At 37.4% G+C, this 21,131-nt stretch overlaps 1 protein-coding gene across 6 annotated transcripts in view; it reads right to left on the reverse strand.

The window, feature by feature from the left end:
* The window catches only part of LOC120770484, a 149,314-nt gene that overhangs the window by 84,641 nt on the left and 43,542 nt on the right, over nt 1-21,131 (reverse strand). The gene's annotated exons all lie outside the window — the stretch shown is intronic.

Consider the following 21,131-nt stretch of genomic DNA (forward strand, 5'->3'; position numbering starts at 1 on the left):
AGACTTGTTTACTTTTTGAAGACACCAATTGCCATTTCCCCTTTGTACGAACTCTTAATACACATAGTTACGTGTTTTTGTTGTAATCAGTTTTGAGATCTATACTTGTATACTGTATGTGTGTATAAATATATGCGTAGTTACTTAGCCATCAGCCATCGGCGTCTGCCTCAGCCAAAATGGCTGCAGAAGACGTTCTATCACCAGCGGCGTTCACGCGCTCGTTCGTTTATTCATTCGTGAGCTCAGGCATTTACACATCCCCGTCCATTGATGTTCTCCAAATGATATTTCAAAGACACTTTGCATCCGTTGCCCCAAGAAGACGAAAATGCAAGCAAAATCATAGATTAAAATGTGCATTTAACTTGTGTACCACATACACACACCCACAGGGTGATCCATTTCGAGGTTCTCTACGCAGAAAAGGAAAATTTAGTGGGGAATGTTAATTATCACTCGAAATAACAATCTTTGCATTTAATGTTTGGATATTATATATTTCAACTTTTGGCTGCGGCTACGCTCAGTTGGTCCATCCGTTGAGCCCACTTTTCAATTACTCGTTCCAGCATTTTGACTGGTAACTGGCGAATAACACGATATTTTGCTCCAAGGCCTGAATTTTAACTTGTCCGCAAAGGCTTTAGACTCTACATATCCCCACAGGAAAAAGTCTAACGGTGTGATATCACAAGATCTTGGTAGACAAATGACCGGCCCAAAACGTGAAATTATCTACTCACCGTAGTGCTCCCTAATAAATCCATTGATTGGTGCGATGTGTGGAAGTGGCGTCGTCTTGTTGAAACCAAATGCCGCCGTGATTACGAGCTTTAATTTCATTCATCAAATAGCCTGTTATCATGACGCGATGATAGTCGCCATTGATGGTTCAGTTTTCACCGACATCAAATTTGCAGAAATATTGAGCGATGATTTCACCGACCCACAAACCTCTCCAAATCGTCGTTTTTTCTGGATAAAATGGCAGTTCTTGACTCTCTTCCGATTGCTCTTCGTCCCAAATGTGACAATATTACTTATGTATTTACATACCTAGTGAGTCAGAAATGGGCCTAAGAGTTGAACAAAATTAGGCTCGAAAACGTCGGGTTTTTTTGGAACTTTTCAAGACCCATAGAGCGAAGCGATTGCACCTGATAAGGTCAAGCGGTTTCAGTCGTTCCATACGTTAGTCTGAGTAGGCTCTTCATAGTCTATGTGTATATTTTCTTTACTGCGTGCTGGACGTGATCTATTTGGCCGAATATTATCCAATAATGCAGGGTCTCAAGATGGGTGATGCTGTTTCGAATAATAAGCTCAGCAGGCCGATTATGTTGGCCATAAGTTGAACGAAGCGCACGAAACACATTCTTTACAGAACGTGAATGTTTGTAATAAAGTTGAACGATTTGTAAACGTTGTTCAGGCGTAAGTCTTTCCATGATGAAATGCCAAACAATACTAAACAAAAATAACATGACAGCTGATGACACAACTTACCTATGATCTGTCTAGAAAGAGGCTATAGAAAAATTTACCTCTACTTGGACCACCCATTACATACTTACATGAACGGTTGTCGTACGTGTCTGCTCGTAGCGTTACAGTTTGCGTTCTTTGCCGGCAGCTGGCGATCTCCATTGTTTGGCGTAATGTCTCTGAGGCACTTCCATTGCCGACAGCGAAGAGCCGACAGCCGATTGCAGTGTCCCAATTATGTGTTACACTTGAATGTTTGTATTCATTACAATTTGAACAAGTGTTTGCAAGTAAATGTTGCAGATTTAATTCTGTGTAAAGTTTTCGTAAGAACAAATATGTAAATATACATATGTATATTAGAAATCGGAGATCAGAGACAAGTTAGTAGTGACTGATCGTGCATAGTGGTTATCACTTAAAGTTCACTAAATGTGATCAACATTAGTATCAAACGTTATTAAGTTTACCAAGAAGTTTGTAATACCCAGAAGGAATCTTCATATAGTTATATAAAATACTTATATATACATACATATAAAAACCCCGCATGACTTTTCTGAAGTATCGCTTTGAAATTTTGCAACGTCCAAGAAATGCTCATTTGTGTGAAACGCCCATATCAGAACATGAGAGCACATACTTAGCTGCCATACAAAGAGAACGATCAAAAGCTAGGTCTTGTATGGAAACTTTTTTAATTGTGAAGGGTATTACATATATGTAGTTCCGGTGCAACCGAAGTTAAGATTTTTTTGCTTATTTATTGTAATTTTTATATGTTGCTGTGACAAGCGACCTTCATCTATAACACTAGTGGCACTGCTGCCGGCAACAGTGGCAATTTGCTATCAGTTTTTTTGCACTTCTTATCTCGACTCATTTGGTGTTTTAGCTACGCTGTTTACAAACTTGCTATCGAGTTGTCTTGCTTCACTGCTGTGCTCACAGTTGATGTTGAGAATGTCCCAAATGCGCAACGGAAGTTCTCACTTGCGTAATTTTCGGTGAGAAGTATGTGACAATATACTTATCTTTCTGCTTATTTGTTCAATTTGTAATGGTTGAAAACCCGTGAAAATTTTTTTTGTATAATATTTAGTTTTATGTGAAATCTGTCTTTTTATTAAAATTACAAAGGAGAGGGAAGTGAATGTTTTTCAACACCTGAATAGGCGGTTGATGAGTTCAGAACGCCTGTTTTGGAGATACCTCAATCAGAGTGGCAAAAGTGCTTCGACAACTGGTTCTAATGCGGGCAAAAGTGTATAGAAATTAAAAGAGAATATTTTGAATCGCGAAATATAAAAGACAACCTAGGTCTTACATATATACTACATGTATAAGTCGTGTATAAGTATCAGTTATTGCATAATTTTCGCAAATTAACCCATGTGGAACGAATGATTGTACACGTCCACGTTCATGTTCACGTTCACGTTCGTTTTGTAAACATTTGCCGAAGCGTGATGAGCTTCTATATATGTATGTACATATGTCTGTCTGTACGTGCGTTGCTAAATTAAAGTTCATTTGCTGCAACTTCCAAAGAATTTAGTTCAATAACAACAAAAAAATCTAATATCGCCAATAACAATTTGCATTGGATGTGTTACAGTTTCTATGGTAATAGCGGTTTTATTTGCTTAGCGATGCTATTCATCTAGATTGTGTGAATGTGTCTGCGAATTGAACTGCAAAGCTGTAATGGCCGTGACCTAGTTGTTCCAAATATTAAAACAAGCCATAGATGTAGATGTTGGCACCGTGGTTTATCAACCCACAACCTTTTTAAAATGACCACTTTGAGCTTACATTAACACAATGTCACATATGTAAAATACATACATACGTATATATGTACATACACAAAGTTGTGCGAGATGAACATTACTGCAACGATAGTGACAGGCGGTTGAAGGATATCTAGTGTTATTTCATTTATATTTCAGAAAAAATACAATTTTAGTGACATAATTTGAGTTCAGTTGAATATCCATACTTGTGCAGTTGTGAAACTGGCTTAAATTACTTTTTGATTTTTTTTTTAATAAATGGCATTTAGTTAAAACATTGTCAAAAAGCTTTCTTTCGTTGGAGCGGATATTAGAAACTTTACTATACATTGAATAGTTTAACGAGCCATTTATATAAGCGACCTATTCTGCTTTGCATTAAGCTTTATTGGCAGCCTGCTTTTTAAAAATCAATAAAAATCCAACTGAGCCACCTCTATATGTGATCTGGTCTACGGAAAGGGGGCTTAGGTGTCAAAAAATCAATTTTTACTTTTTAGTTGTTTCCCAGAAAACTAATTTTCGCACGTTAGCTCCCTTTTCGTAGACCAGGTCACATATAACCATCATGTATAATAATTCAAATTTTTATTATCGACTTCAAAATTAGTTCCTTTAAAACTAATACTAGCTTGCCAATGCTTAATCAAATTTTCCACACATTTTGTAAGCCTCGACTGGGATGGCCTTCAGCGAATTTTTCGGTTTAGGCTAACTTGCGTATTCGCAAACTGACAAGGCGTCATTCGCTAGATTGTTGGCCAGTGTCGACGCCATATTCATGAACCCACGTCTCGTCACCAGTAATGGCAGTAAAATTTCGCCTTCATTTATGAAACTGTGAATGACGTTTTCATATGCGTTTCTATTTTAGTTGTATCCATATTTGCAAAAAAAAGTCGTTATATAATAAAACAAAAATGTAAGTGGCCGTTTTAGTTAAGTTACTTACCCTTTCAAACCAAATATATCAGTTTCTCTACTTCCATTTCTTTCCATTCAAGCTTAATTTCATTAATTTTGATAAGGTTAAGTCTCCTTACTTGTGTACATGTTTAATGAAAAAATTGGGATTTCCAATAAGAGTGATTTAATTTATTTTCAAAAAAGAAAAACACATTAATTGTTAAGGAATCGATACATTTAAATTCTGAATATAACATCATTCAAATGACCTCGACTACTTTTTTTGCAGGAATGAATTCGACTAACCCAATATTCGAGTAGTTTTTCCACTAAATCTTTAATCATGAATAGCACGTTCAACGACTTAAATTAAACCCCACAAGAAGTAGTCTTATGGTGTTAAATCACAACTTCTTGGAAGCCACTCATTGTCACAATTTCTTGAAAAAATTTAATCTCCAAGCTTTTCCCAAAATAATTCGGTGTTGCACGTGTCTTGTGGCACATAGCACCGTCCTGTTGGAACCAGATGTGGTTATCATCGATCTATTTACAAGGTGCTTTCCAAAGTAAACAAGATTTTTCGGCAAAATCTATTTATTTTATTCAAAATAGTCTCCTTCTGCTTCAATACAGCTTTTTGCGTGGTCCAAAAGCATGTCAAACGAGTGTTTTAGCTCGTTGGCTGGTATGGCCGACAGTATGCCGGTGCAAGCCGTTTGAATGGCCTCTACGTCTGCATAACCTTTCATGGGCAAATGCATTTTTCCGAAAAGGAAGAAGTTGCACGGTGCCAAATCAGGTGAATACGGGGAGTGGTCAATGGTTAAAATGTGATTTTTGGTTAAATAATCGGTCACAAGCCTCGATCGATGAGTATGATTCTGAGCAATTTTTGGTTGTCAGTCAATTTGTGCGGAACAAACCGTGCACACACCTTTCGTAAGCCCAAATGTTTGGTCAAAATGCGATAAATCGATGTTTTGGAGATGTTCAATTTCATTTCCATGAATTTCAATGATGATTTCGTCTGATTTTTGATGAATTCACGCCCAGTTTCGATGGAATTTCCGGTGATCACGGATTTTGATTGGCCTACATGTTGATCGTCATTTATGTCCTCACGACCACTTTGAAAACATAGAAACCACTCGTGCACTCTGCATATGGATAGGCAATCATCGCCGTAAACTTGTTTCATCAATTGAAACGTTTTCGTAAAAGTTTTATCAATTTGAAAACAATATTTAATGTTGGCTCTTTGTTCGAACGCAATAACTGCACACCCAATCCATGAAATGTCATGAAATTCTCACTGGACAATCTATAAAAATAGCAGATTCTAACGCACCAGACATATAGATGGCACCAGGCGCTAAGTTTTTGTTTACTTTGGTACGCACCTTGTATACCGCTCTCGATTGACAGTAACAGTGTCACCAGCTTCATTTCGATTCAAATGATTCCACCAGACCAAAATCCACTCCAAACTGTCAATTAAGATGAATGTATGTAAGTAATAGTTGTTCATGAATAATTTTTCGATTTTCTTCACACCAGAATGGATAGTTTTGTTTTTTTTTTTTTACCGCGCACTCAGATGAAAGTGAGCCTCATAGGAGAAGACGATTTCGTTAAAAAAATCGTTATCGTTTTCAAGTTGTTCCAATGCAAAATCAGCAAATTCACGACGTTTACGGTGGTCCAATGGCTTTAGTTCTTGAGTGAGAACAATTTTTGATTTGGGCATGCATATTCTTTCTCAAAATCCGCCGGGTTGTGGCTTGTGACAGTTAAAATTCTTGAGAATCGATAAAGTGCAATCTTCAGGAATAATTTGTAATTCAAACTTACAAATCAATCATCCTTATTAGCAAACCCGCTAATAGCAAATAATAAGTGTGAAGTTTATATATCTAATTTTTCTTTTCACTCTGTTCGACTATCAATGCGTGAAAGCATTTTTTAAGCAGAGGGCGTTTCGGAGAGATAGTCGTTGACCGCTAATGGAAAGGGGACTGAAAAAGTACAAGTTGAACAATTGCGATTTATTAAGGAAGTATCGTCTAGAAATTCTATAGGGAAGTATCTCTTTGACTTTGAACTCTCTATTCTCTATTTTTCGTAGATCAGTGCATATATATTGAGTAATCGAAAAAATCTTTTCGTATTTCTAATCAAACTTCAACTTAATTTTTTTATATTTATACTAATAAATAAATAAAGAAATATGTATCATTTTGGTCGATTTCTTTTTGCCATTTTCCGCTAGAGACATTATTCCATCAGTGTAAATCGAAATTTTGAAATTTCCAGAACAGAAGCGAGCGAACCATTGTTGTGCTACACGAACTCATACAGCATATATGATATTGGTACCTTGCGGGACATTTTCTCAGTTTTATACAAAAATCTCAAAATATAGCGAATTTATTCAATATTTTCATTCATTTTTGAACAGCTGTAACTTTTTTCTCTAATCTCGTACAAATTGATCACCTTGCATTCATTAAGGGAGTGTCATCTAAACATTTTATTGGGAAATATCTCTTTGATCTTTGAATTCTCTATTCTCTATTTGTTTGTAAATCAGTTTATATATTATATTTTACAGAGGACTGAGAAGCTAAAACAGTATGCATACTAAAGAGTATGTTTTAGCTATAATTAATGGTTTGGTCCTAATATCGTCCGTAGTCTCGCATAGACAACAAGAACGTGGGCTAAATTAACATTTGGCTTGGCGCTTGTTCGGTCATTTATTAGTTACCCAATGCTCAACTTTTCTTGGCGGATTTGTATCTAACTGTTATAACGCATGTGACTCTTTCTGATTTGATCATTGAATTGATAAGCGGCGGAGCCGACTTTCGAATAAAGCTTTTAACTAAGAGTTTACAGGAGATGACATTTTGTCTTACTTTAGAGATTTGCATGGTGGCTACAAACATTTTACTTGGCAACAAAACCGGAAACTGAAAAAAGTCTCAAAATTGCGAATGTCCGAACAAACAATGCATTTATAGTCTGAACAAGGTAGATTAAGTAGGTCATGAAGTTTGTAACCCCCAAAAAGAAATGTCGGAGACTATATAACATATATGTATATAGGAGGAAACATGTCGTTTTTCTGCCTGTCCGCCCGTCTGTCAGTATATACGCGAATTAGCACCTCAGTTTTTGAGATATCAATTTGAAATTTTGCCAACGTCCTTTTCCTTTCAAGAAGCTTCTCATGCAAAAACTGAACGACTTTGTCTTGTCCATATATGAAAAACTTTTTATATGACGAGATATGCTCCTGAAATCTGGCATGGCTTATTATCCGAAATAACAATGCAATCTCCAAAGAAATCTCTTTGATCGCACCACTATAGTATATAGCTGTCATTCAAACTGATCGTTCAAAATCTTGATAAAGATTTTATTCTTTATACTCTTTTATTCTATAAATACAGGCAAAAGAACTGATGTTCGGATTTAACGAGATCATGGATCGAGTTAACGTTTTCGATATTTTTTTAATCGAAGGAGTGTATCTCGTAGGATCGTTGTGTTGAATTAGGTTTCTCTTATGGCGGGAGAATTATTTTTGTTCTTTAGTAGTGTGGAGTGTCATCGTGTGAAATCTTGCTGAGAGTGATGGTGTTCTCAGCTGTTATTTGAAGTAATAGGGTATGCCAGTTTTTACCGAAGAGAGAGGTGTGGGGAGTAAGCTTCCTCATTTAAATAAGGATAGAGGTATATTTAGTAAAGACTAAGAAGGTCAAGTAAATCGGTTAAGTAGATCTTTTGAAAACTCTAGCTTAGAGAAAGTTTGGGGACGCCAAGTTGCAACCGGCACTAAAATAGCTAAATCTCCGGAAGTAAAACATCCTCCTAAGGAAGTATTCTTGAAAGGCATTTTCACATATTTCCACAGCATGTGAAAAATTCTACTTCATTCCCGCCGTAAGATACCACCTTAAGAATTTCGAGAGTCAAATATTTTTATATTGCTTAGACAACGTAATAAAAAATTAGTTAATAATCACACACACATACATATGTAAATTGAAAATCAGCCATTAGCAACGGTAAAACACGCCCACCCCTGCTTCGAATTAGTCACTTTAAGCAGTAAAAAGCGCTGAATACATAAAATTATAAAATTGCATGCTGGCAGCACTAGTCATGTGCAACAACGATATCCAAACAACAACAACGCAGGCATTTTAACCACCTCAAGTCAATTCAATTAATTCCAAAGCGTTTATCTGGTCCAGGAAATGAGCGATCAGTTAACAAAACTCAGCGTTGCCGCAAAGAGCAATCGAATATTTTCAAAGCAACAAAATCGCAACAAAATGTGTGCAAACATGCAACATGCAACAAATAACTGCGATGTGCAACGAATGCGCAGAATGAGGTGGCAGCTTTTTGTGCTTTACCGGTTGCCGGCTGATTTTCGACTGATTTTTATTTTCCTTACTTTAATTTTATTTTAATGGTAGCAGAAATATGTAAACAATTGGACCCAAGTGAGTAACGCTCTGAAAGTGGCACATAAAGCACTAGGACGGCAATTTGTATGCCGAAAATGAACAAAAAACGCGGACTAACTGCGGCCGGTTAGTGGGTTACTGGGTTCAAATGCTTTAGCCGTTGACTGCACTAGCGGCTAAATTGTTGATTCGTAACAGACAGTTGGAGTCTACCGTTGCCGTGTGGCAGTTCAAATTGCTGCCACCTGGATTGCGGTGCACAGCAGCCGAATGTGCGAATGTTGCAAGAAACAATGAAGTTAATACTTCGGAGTAGTTTTTGAATGAATTCTCTACAAACGACTAAGTGGCGACGGAGGGTAGTTACTTCGTATTGTATAGACTCATGAGTATTCTGGTTGTGAATTACAAACACATTTTTGTTGCATATCTTAAGCTGCAATGGCTTTTTGCATATGTTGCAGGTAATTATAGTTGTTCTTTACAAATATGTTTGGTTACCACGAGTACTTACATATGCGTGCCACTAATTACAACTTCCAAAACTTTTATTAACTATTGCAAGAGACATTTAATTCAAATATTTACTTGCTTATAAAAGTACAAGTCCAGCTAGTTGAGAAACGGTCACTGAATGACAGTTATTTTCGTTCGCCAACAAGTTTGGTTTGATACACACTATGAGCAAAAAGTAGTAAGACTTTTGTTATAACTTTAAAATTCTTAATTTATTCTTCGAATTCTATGTCGTCACCCTCAAAGGAATCCCCCGTCACCAATACACTTGTGAAATCGCTTTTTCCAATTCTCGAAACAGTTGTTGCAGTCAATTTCTGGAACAGCCTTCAATGCGCGGAGCGATTCACATTTAATGGCTTGACTCAAACCGGTTTCCGCAGAACGGTCGTTTAAATTGGCTAAATCAGACGAATACGGTGGTTGCGGCACAATCTTGATTTTGGCCTGTTTTGACGTGGTTTTTTCGGCTTTGACTTATCCGACCGACTGATTGTCTGTTTCCGTGTCGTAAGGATAGATCCAAGATTCATCGCCTGTATAAATATGTACGTTTCAAGACATCATTGCAGTTGCTTTTTCCAATCCTACCGATATTTCAACGATGCCAATAAGATTTCTGACTATTAATCGTCGATTCTCATTCGCTTATTGACGTGCTAATCATCAGTTCATGTCGATGGACGTCTTGGACGTGGTTCGTAGTCAACGCGTTCTCGACTCTCTTTGAACAATTTGTACCAATCAAAAACACTTGCTCGTGACAATTATCACAGAAGACTTTTTCCGATATTCTGAACGTTTCGGCACCAGAAATTTGACTTTGCTCTTTGTTAAATATATTAATTTCACTCATCGTAAAAATCGCCGAATGCACTTTATGTACTTCAGAAAGACAAGCGTATAATACTGATTATTTTGATGTGCCATTTGGTAAATATATTACTGACAACGTCTGATAGTGTTTAACGTGGGATCCTGCTGGCGACAGCTTAACTCCACGGTGCTCAAAAGGACAACGGATCAATACAATGCGATGATCAGCGCCCTGAAAACTGGGTAACGATTTTCAGTACCAATCGGCAGTGTGGCATGGACACACTAACCACCTTGGTAGGGTTCGAGGCCCATCTAAAACCTCTGCCGTACTTTGGGTGCGGCACCCGGTTGCAATGCAACTCCACATTCGACTGACAAAGTCAGTTCTTCCCGAGATTTGGGTTTTAACCACAGCCACCACGAATCTCCACAAAGGGCCAAACCCAATGAGCAGACTGGAGCGAACTCCAGGGGCTACTGCTCCCCGTGGTACCAGGTTAAAGTCTTTGGTATTGACCTTGTAGCCGAAGCTACGACCAGTTGAGCTTCCATACAGCCCTGGCTGGTGGCCAGGATCTTAGTCGACTCTTACGACAGGCATGCCTTACCGCGGGTATATTCGGTAACCCTCGAACCCGGAGGGGTCCCCCCGTACCCGCAGGGGGAATATATTACTGACAGTCATACTAACCTAGAAAAATAGAATATTTTGACGAATGAGTTTACGTGCGAAAGTGTAAAAGTTCTACTATTTTTTGCCCAACGCGGGCTCGAAGAAATATCTCCATCATTGCTGAATGAGCAGATTTGCTAGATAACTTTTTTTAAATGAGTAAGGAATAAATAACATCGGATCACAAACTAAGTTAAAGATAACACTTTGATTGTTAGTATTTCAAAACCCTTCGAATTTGCAACTCCAGTAAAAGAGCCATTGCCCCATTATTTATTACCTCTGCGCAATTTTCATCCGTTCCATATAAACATATGGTGCGTTGGTACTGTGGATGGCAATAACGAAAAAGCGCTGAAGGAAACCGCAAGAATAGGTGCAGCGAGTTTGCTTACTAGAGATTACGGGCGCAATGAAAGCAATTTGAAAAAAGCACCGGAGGTTATTCTCGATTTCCGGCTTATTCATATTTAAGTAAAGTATGATGCATTGCTTGCGACCAGTTGGTTCAAAATGTTCGGCCATTGGAGACAAGCTCGGCATCACAGCATTATTTTCTGCTTCCTGAAATCAAGCTAAATGCGACTGAGAAAAGAGGATCCACTGAGAATTAAATACAGCGTTTTCATTACTTAATACAGAATAAAGGACTAATAATTACTAGAATAATTAGTAAACTACAATTCAGTCTTTCAGGTCCTATGTACGTAAAGAAGTCGCCAGTAGGCTTCTGTTCTAAACAGCAGGTATATTAACCTTCTACTAGATTGTAGCAATTAATGCTATCGGTAGGGTCAACATAACAAGGAGACAATAACCAGATTCTTAGTGTGAAACTCGGTAAAAATTATCTGGTTACCCTGTTATACAGGAGACGAAAAGGAGGGTGAGTTGGCCCGTTTAGCGGCAGCCAGGACCATTCAGATCCTTCAACGCTTGCTTGAAGCAATGAACTTGTTCCTCGAGAGTCTTCGAACACTAACAACACAAAAGTACTTTTGGATATTGTTTATGATGGACAGGCTAAATAGCTTCTACTTTTAGCAGAAGGGAAAAAGTAACATTGCATAGAATCGGAGGATCATAGGAAGCTAGAGCATTACTTTTGTAAATTCCCGGCCTTAAGCTGCTTGAGACGGGATATCCTCCACGCCTCCCAACATACCAACTTAAATCTGGTGTGGATATTTTATGAAATTCATTGATTTTCTGCATTATTCTTAAATGGTTAGCATTTAAGAGTCATAATCATGGCCTAAGTGCGGTCGCCTGCGTTTTGGCGCTCCTTCCCTCCGTTTTCAGCCAAAGAAGCAACTCAAATAGTTGTAAGCTTTTTTGTATGAATTATACCTTTTAGTAGGAGAAGATGTAAATTAGTATCTATAATATTAGTATCCCGGTATATTTGACTCCATATCGGCATATTTTCATAATATCCAGCAGGGATTTTTATATCCTGAACAGAGTATAATAAGATTGCCACGATGTTTGTAGCTGAGTTAATTTATATTCATTTGTCTATCTATCTGTAAATACGAGAACTACTGTCCGAATTTTTGAGATATCACCCTGAAATTTTACATGCGACCTTTTCTCTTCATGAAGCTGCCACAATACAATCAATTTCTTGTATAGAAAACTTTCTTTTTTGACAAGATATTTTTACGAAAATGGGCATGAATTATTATCCAAGGCAAACGATGATATTGTACAGATCGGACCACTATTGAATGTATGTAAGTTAGATTAGGTTAGTATGGTAGGTTAATGAGTCATACTTAGACCAGTTTTGGAACTTTGCACTAACAGTGCTTTACGATGCCTGCGCTTGACGCGAATTTCAACAGACACTGTGGCCTAATTAACGACAACTCTTCCGGTGTCTCATACCCTTGCCATTGCGGAACAAGTGTACAAGATATGCTCCTAAGTTTCCTTGGAGCCTTGCCTTTACATTTATTGGAGTTTTCTCTATATGTGAAGCCCATTCTGCAGTCCTTTCAATCGAGTCCTAGCAGAAATATTTTGTATATCCGATCTACCATTTTACATATGATATTTGCAGTTTTTGCATCCAGATTGACTATTCCATTTTGTTTTTATTTTCCATGTCGTGCTCATGTTCAGACTTTTAGGTGACAATCGTACAACACGCTTGGCCATCTTGTCCATATCTCATTGCCATATATCATTTCTTTGTAATCTAGCACCCAGCAGAGTTGTTATTGTTGTAGGGGCAGAAAACATTCCTGAACTAATTCCAAGGCATGGTACAGAGTTGATAGTCCTTGGCTGGTTAAAAATCCGGGTCCGTTCCGGATACTTAGACCCCACTGTCGTGAGAACGGCACCGAGTAAAAGTGAAGTCGCTTGGTTCTGGAGACACTCTTCACTGCTGCCCTGCTTTCTAAGGCACTTCTTGCCTTGTGAAGGTGAAACTAGGTTAAAGCTTTGATATCTGTTTAGATGCGCAGGTGGATGTTAACTCTAGAGTTGTGTGTTGTTGCATTAGAGGTTAACTTCGCGGCTTTCCCATAAGCTAAGAACTTTGCTTGAACAGCATTGGTCCAGCAGCTTAAAAGGTGCCCTTATGCCTAACTCGGCACAGTATATACCCGCAATAATAAATATAGAATGTAGCTAAAATATAAACTAACCGATCAAAAAAAAAAAAATATATGTCTTTCTATATTCTTTTATGATTTAAAAATGAACATGAGAACGGTGTTATACTTCGCCTCGGTTCAGATCTATGTATTTTTCCTACCTAAATGTATGACTTAATAAACAAAATAAAATTACATTCCGTCAAACAATTTTTTATTTCACTAAGCTTTGCGCAACTCCTTTTGAACAATAAATCCACAGCAATTTCGATATTTTTATTGGCTTTACCACGCATGCGCCACCGCCAACGGTGCATTGTAGACGGTGCGAACGACTGCCGGTGCGTTAATGAAACCGTTCAAAGGTTTCACCACCGATGCATGATTGACGTAGTCCGCGGTTTGAATGGTGTGTTGGTATTCATAACCGCTGGCGCTGGGCAATTCCGATGGCGAAGTGTAGACCACAGCGGCTGGGGCAACGGGTGCTGCTGCCAATATGCCCGCGCTAGCGGAGGCAATGCAAGCCAAGATGATTGCGAAGACCTGTAAAAAAAATACGTAAACATATTATAACAAATGCGTTTGTGGCTTTGCTTTATTGCTTATTAGATTCCTTAGCGCCCAGCTTAATACAAATACATATCGTACAATTTTAAATGGAATAATTTTGAATATTCAACAATAAGAGAATTTGCTGGAATTCGTTTATGTTTAGCGTTTGAATGTCAAAGCCTTTTAAGCCGCTTTCATCTATGATTCAATATTTTTATTTAAAATACTTTGCAACCAAATTGTTAAGACAAATTAACTCTCCTCCTTTAAAACTGTGGTTTTAAAAATTATTTGCATCCACTGAAGGAAAAGAATCAAGCACTCAAGTCAGCAACTTAAATTAACATTTTTTCAAACCACTTTAACAGAAAACTGGCCTCCGTTGTTCGTCAGTGTTCAGATTTCAAGGATATATGAACTTTTATATACACATATTTATGAGAACTTCATAGATTGGTTGACTCTTTGGTATACAGACAATTTAGTAAAATTTTTGACCAGCGAATGTCTAGGTAATCACAATATAAGGCTATATGCACACGTTGCCAACTCCACATGTATTCACTTCACTTTCTAAAACTATCTTATTAGTTCAGAAATTGATCCTTTCAACTTACAACTTTGAACATTTTGTTTATTCTTTATGCAAACGCAGTTGAGACTTAAAAAATATTCTTGTGAATGAAGTATTGGCTAATAACCGGCAAGCCATTTATATCGAAAATAAAACCTGCGTTCTTTCACTTTTTTATATACGCTTACATATAGACCCATTCAAATACCTGTATATACGTCATGCTAAGTTGACACACGACTTGTCATAGTAATCGGTTTATATTGATTTGGTTGTTCTTTGAACAAAAGAGTTATATGTATATATATACAATATGTATGTACATGCTTAGCTTATTACTCTGCTTTTCAGTACTTAACCATTATTGTCAAAATAGAAATGCTCCGGTTTGCACAAAGCTTCACGAAAATGTTATATTATTCGAAGCTTTGTCACTCACCAGCCCAAAACTACATACATTCTTAACCTCAAGCCGGAACTTATGTAGTCAACGTCAAAGTTAAGTGTGCGTCAATTAATTACGTCAAAGAGGAAGTCACATTTGTAGTTCTGTAAAGTCTTATGACAAAGTAAATTCCGAGATGACAGTGTTTGCATGTTCATGAATCTGAGGCTCGATCGATCGATCATCAGACCCAGATCGAATTCATCAATTTGTACTTACAAATTCGAAAGAGGATAGGAAAATCCAAATTCTACATTATTTCCTCGGCATATTTGACTCATTTCACAATACTGTTGTTGGTAAAGTATTAAGCCCTTGTTTGGGATATTAGCTGACACGTCAGAAAACGGGCTGTTTCGACCGGTCGTTGCCTGTATGCCGCACTATCTCAATAGATGTTATGCAGGTTTTGTTAGGTGCACTCCCTCTTGACCCATACAGCGTGCTATTGCATTCAGTTTAAGAAGGGGATTGGGAAAATAGTCCTAACGATCGAGTGACGTATGAGTACACTCGGTACTTTGAGTTTGTTGGGGGTAACATAGACTTCAGACTCTGGGCATGGGGTTCTGAATGAATTTTTGTATCAGAGGCACCTATGTCATTGGGTTGTTTTTGTGGGGCGCGGGTAGAAGACTGGGTGCATGCAATTGCAGAGTGTCCGATGTATGAATCTGGGTGGTATGCGGATTAGCTGGTTCGGTGAACGTTAAGATGCTCCCTAGTCGGATTGCCGAACAGATAATGTCGTTTGGGCGTGAGTTGTTTAGGCGTTTTACTGGGAACTAGGACTAGCATCTTGAGTGAATGGTGTGCGTGTAATGTGCATATGGGGTCCCACGCCTAGTTACCAATCCAGAACAGTATGGAAGCTCAAATGGTAATACTTTCGGTTACGAGATCTGACCGGAGACTTAATTCTGGTACCACTGTGAGCAGGATCCCTTGGAGTTCACTGCAACCTGCTCATGCGGACTGTCCCTTCGGGTAGTATCATGGTGGTTGTGGTTAAAACCCGAATGCGGGAAGAACTTTGCCAGTTGAATGTGGACTTGCATTGCAACCGAGTGCCGGACACAAACAACGGCAGAGATTTTATGTGGGCCTCGAACCCTACCACGGTGGTAAGTGTGTCACTTGATATTGAAAATGCCTGGTATTTTCAGGGCGCTGATCAACGCATTGATTTGATCCACTGTGCTCTTGAGTGCCATGGGGTAAGGCTGTCGAAATCAAAAGGATACGAATTTTAAGTGAGTCTGCTTAGCAGGGTTGAGGGGACTCGTTTCTCGCATGACATTTGTATGTCGAGGTCTTTTCTTGATATCTAGAAGGTCAAGTTGCTACCGAATTCAGAATGAAGTTACGCTAGGGTCACTCCAGCAACTCGAGTCCCGGGTCTGCGATAAGTGATGTTTTAACTTCAAGGAACTCATTCAATTTCATGGAATCGATGAAAAATCTGATGGATTCACCTAGATAAATTTGTGAAGTTCGTTGACAAATTGTCTGCAGCTCCACGTCATCGTTCGTCGTTCGATTTCTGCGAAGCACCCTATAAAAAACTACTTAGAGAGTATTGCATTATGCTCCACAGCTGGCAGCATGCGGGCCTCATTATGGAGGGGTTCGCTGAGGGATATCAAGCGACGTCCGGTGATAGTCCATACTACCGGCGACCATATTATGGTTCAGTACTAAGGTAATGAAGAAGAAGGTAATGATTGCGGTGGTATGGGGAGTGAGAGAGTACAGACTATCAAACGTAGTTTTCAAATTCGAATTTTTACCGTCGTCGACAAAAATGTTTAGTCAGTATTTTTTCATCCAGTTGGTTAATAGGGACGCTGACAGTTTAGCAGGGAGAGATTAAGACTTCTTGCAGTGCAGAAGCCTTTGTTGGAGGACAGAGTTTCGAAATGTAGAACTTGAACAGTAGAGTATTGCAGTAAAGACTCATTATCAAAGAAATATAAAACGTAGCATCTAAGTTTACATTCTTTTAGAAGGCCATTGAAGTTATAAGGATTAACGAAAGTCGAGAGAAATATTTGTCACAGTTCACAATATGTGGAAGTTAGGGACGTTTGAATTTTTTTTCAACTTTTACCCCCTCAAATGTTAGTGATTGACAAACAAAAAATCCTCCCTCAATCCAGGCGCTGTAGCTTAACTCTAAGGGGTCGCTATTTTTTTTAGGTTCCCTTACATTTTAAATAGGAATTTTCGTTTTTTCATTCAAACTAAAATTTCGCCAACTAATTTTCGTTTCCCAAAAATAGGCATCACATATTCAGAAAGTTCATTTTTCAAAATTTGGAAATTCCCGCAAAAAAATTATTATTCTCAGAAACTTTTTTTATTTTTATTGAAAACATTCCAAATTTCAAATCACTATGAATAAAATTCAAAATTTTTTTTGAAGCACCCTAGTGGACGTATACAATCTGTGTATACATACATATGTAACGACGTTCGATGGGACTACAAATTAGTGGGTTTGACGTGCAGTTTTGTGGTATCGGATTATATTTCTAAGATTTCGATCACAATAAAAAAGAGACGTTTGAATATTTCTGGTTAAAGAGTAATGAAATTGGAAATTGAAATTTTTGCATAACAGAAAATTTAAGCAAAGATACCTTTGGAGGAAATCAAATATTCTTACCAAAAAATCGTGTGATGGTGATCTGTGGACCCTCAGGTGAACTATGTACAATTATGTATAACGCTTCGTTTGTACAGAGTTCTGTAGTACAGTTTCAGCAACATTTATTCGAAGTACATATATTATATAAGTATTACCACATTTTGTCGCTTGGTATCGTCAACATCATACGTGTATAAGTATATCAAAACAGTTGCGCTTGACTTATTTTGCTTATTTGATCATTGGCTTAATTTCATATTCAATTGCATCTTCCGGGTATAGGTACATAATAGAACAATATTAAGTCGTTTAACAAGTTTTTACATACCCAGGAAAGTACTTACTCCAATACAGTAGCAGTATGAATACAAGTATGTGCTTGAAACGGTCATTCAGTGTTTACCCTGTAGGAAATTGACACAATTGTACGACATTTAAGATGATGCATTTGTCGATGAATTGCACTTATTAAGGTATTCTGGTCTAGAAGCATGAATTACAGGTAATTTTTAAAGTGTCGTAAAAAAAAGCAATTAATATTTTTACTATCCATTTTTTTATTAGTTATTTGTTACTTTTAGAAGAGTACAGAAAAAATTAAAAACTAAAAAAAGTAAAAACAAAAAATTATGAGCTGACGAAGTGGGGGCTCTCTAAAAATTTCCACGTGACTATACCCATGATTTCAACCCTCCTAGTTATCTGAAACCAAAAAAAAAACAGATTATTAATCTAGAATAATGTCGCACTGGCCGAAACTACGGAAAAGTGGGGAAAAAAAATTTTCACGAAATGGCGACTGCCTAAAAAAAAAAGTTTTTTTGGATTACTTTTTCTGACTATTTCGAATTTTTTAAAAATAATAAAAATAAAAATTTGGGAATGGGGCTAGTTCCAACTATAGATAAGCCTATAAAGAAGACTCTATACAAATTTAAAGTAAATCGATCCAGTGGAACCTGAGACATCGTGGGTATCGTTCCGAAAAAGTCAGTTTTGAGAAAAACGCGTTTAAAGTTTAGGAGACAATTCTAGTGAACACGGACGAATTTTGAAAAATCCTTCCAAGGTCATATTCTTGAAAGTGAAAGTTTCAAGATATGCAAAAAAAGATCGATTTTTTCAAAATTCTAGACAAGAATACCGCCTTAAAACCTTAGAAAATGTTGTCAAATATTTAATGTGTGAATTTTTGCAATGGTTGCCTATTTCTTCAGTGAATATATGTATTTAAAAATATTTTTTTGACATAGCTGTCATCCTACTTTTGTTCAGTATTGTTTAGCATTTCATGATGGAAAGACTTATGCCTGCAAAACGTTTACAAATTATTCAACTTTATTATGAAAATTCATAAGAACTGAAGCCGCTCTACCTTCCCAAGCGACATCGCTTCGCTCTGTGGGCTCTTGAAAAGTACTACGAAGAACCGACGTTTTCGAGCCAAATTTTGTTCAGCGAGACGAAGAGCAACTTGGAGAGATTCAAGAACGTGACTGTCAATGGGAACCATTATCGCGCCATGATGTCGACTATTTTATCTCTGAAATTGAAGCTTGTGATCTCCGCGACATTTGGTTTCAACAAGACGGCGCTACTTCTTACACATCTCATCAATCAATGGACTTATTGAGAGAACACTTCGGTGAGCAGATAATTTCGAGTTTTGGGCTGGTCGATTGGGCACCGAGTTGGTGTGATATCACACCTTTAGACTTTTTCCTGTTGGGATACGTAAAGTCTAAAGACAAACTGCACGCGTGTCATTCGCCAGTTACTAGTCGAAAGGCTCGAACGAGTCGACGAATATTGGATTCAATGGATGAACCATCTGAGACGTAAACGTAGCCAACATTTTTAAGAGATAATCTTCAAAAACTAAATGTCAAAGAAACTTCTATTAAATGATAATACACATTTCCAGATTTGAAGTTTCTGTGTTTTTTCTTTAAAAAAAATGGAAACCTCGAAATTGATCACTCTTTAAAACTAAATTCTTGGCCACAACATTAAATTATTTGCATTTTATTTCTTGTTGAAAGCCATATGCCTTAAAATGGACCCATATATGTACATATGTTTAATTGTGATGAAAATTTTTAGAAATACTGCCTCAGCCTTTTATATAAAAACTCTTTAGGGTACTAATAAAGTTTTCAACATTTATTCTTGAAATTTTTAAAATATATTAAATTTCCTCCACAGTATACGAATTTTCCTGCTGGACCATAAGTCGCCAACTCTTTGAACTGTCCGAGTATAATGCAAATTTATATTCTAACTTGCTTTAAATATAGTTGCAGCGATCATGAAGATATGTGCACATGCGTATTTAAATGCATTTGGCGTTCAACTAAGACAGGCTTTTTATACACTTATTTACGAAATTAAATATAATTTTTTATAGCCACAAACTGCATTTGTCATTTATTACAAGCGTTGTTGACTGCTTTTGTGAGTGTGTGAGTGATTTATCTGTTGCGTTAATTCGCGATGTATGTTCGTGAGCATCGTCCATGGCAGCGCTTTGCTCTAGATTAATCTACCGCTAAATATGCAGAGTCGTGCAGGTATTCACGTATGTTCACTGCTAAACTGTGTACAAATATTTTTATTTATGGGTAAAACTACATTTTACTGTTGACAGTTGGCTCTGACGTTGCTGCTGTTCGATCCATGAGTTCCGCTAATCTTATAACTACTGCTTAATAGTGTAGCAAATGAAAGCAGTTAACAATGTTTAAGTGACTGAAGGACAGTTTCGTGTAAATGTTAATTGATATCGAAGAATATGTTATTAAGCTTTGTCTCACTTTCTATTTCTTAGAAATCCAACTAGTAAGCGCTTGAAACCTATTTTGCTAGCAACAACTATTGCGAAGATTTCTATATAAAGAAATTTTGAATGCCGTTGTAATGTAAATAATAATAAAAGTAAAATATCGCAAATAAAATAATTCTGCGCTTTAATCTTGCACAGAATAAATGAGTTTGCTCATAGATCCATAACCTTAAAAATATGGATTTTAGTATGTACACCCTCCCTCCGTAGTGTTATACCATACTTTTTCTTCTTATACTTTTACACTATAATCAATTGTTGGTCTGGACTGAGAACACAAAACTGCGCCAGTTGCCTCTATTTTTTCTGAGGTCACACCAGTTGTACATCCCAAGAGCAGACAGGTCGCTATGCACTTGATATTTCCAATTGATGTGTGTGGGCGTCTTTGCTTCCCCACCTATGGGAATCGAATTGTGGAAACATTCATCTTCCATGCGAACGACATGCCCTAAACAAAGAATTCGTTGGATTTTTATGCGCTTAAATCTATCCATGTTGCCGGAGAGCTTATACAGTTTAAGAACTTTGCGGAAAAAGGTTCTATCGAATCGTATATAAACCGGTTTTGCCAGCTTGCAGAGAACGGTTTTCTCGAATATTATGGAACGCGAATTGTAATACCATATGTCACATTCTCATACGCGGCTACGCTCAACTCAGACTCTGTTTTCTTTGACCGCGTGTGGAAGCGGGCGCGTTCGCGATTTGCAGAAAAACTAAGAAAGAAATATCGTTCGGTGAATCCATTATTTCTTTTGGATTGATGCAAACGTT

The sequence above is a fragment of the Bactrocera tryoni genome, chromosome 3 (genome assembly GCF_016617805.1).
Source record: "Bactrocera tryoni isolate S06 chromosome 3, CSIRO_BtryS06_freeze2, whole genome shotgun sequence".
In the NCBI taxonomy this organism is placed as follows: domain Eukaryota; kingdom Metazoa; phylum Arthropoda; class Insecta; order Diptera; family Tephritidae; genus Bactrocera; species Bactrocera tryoni.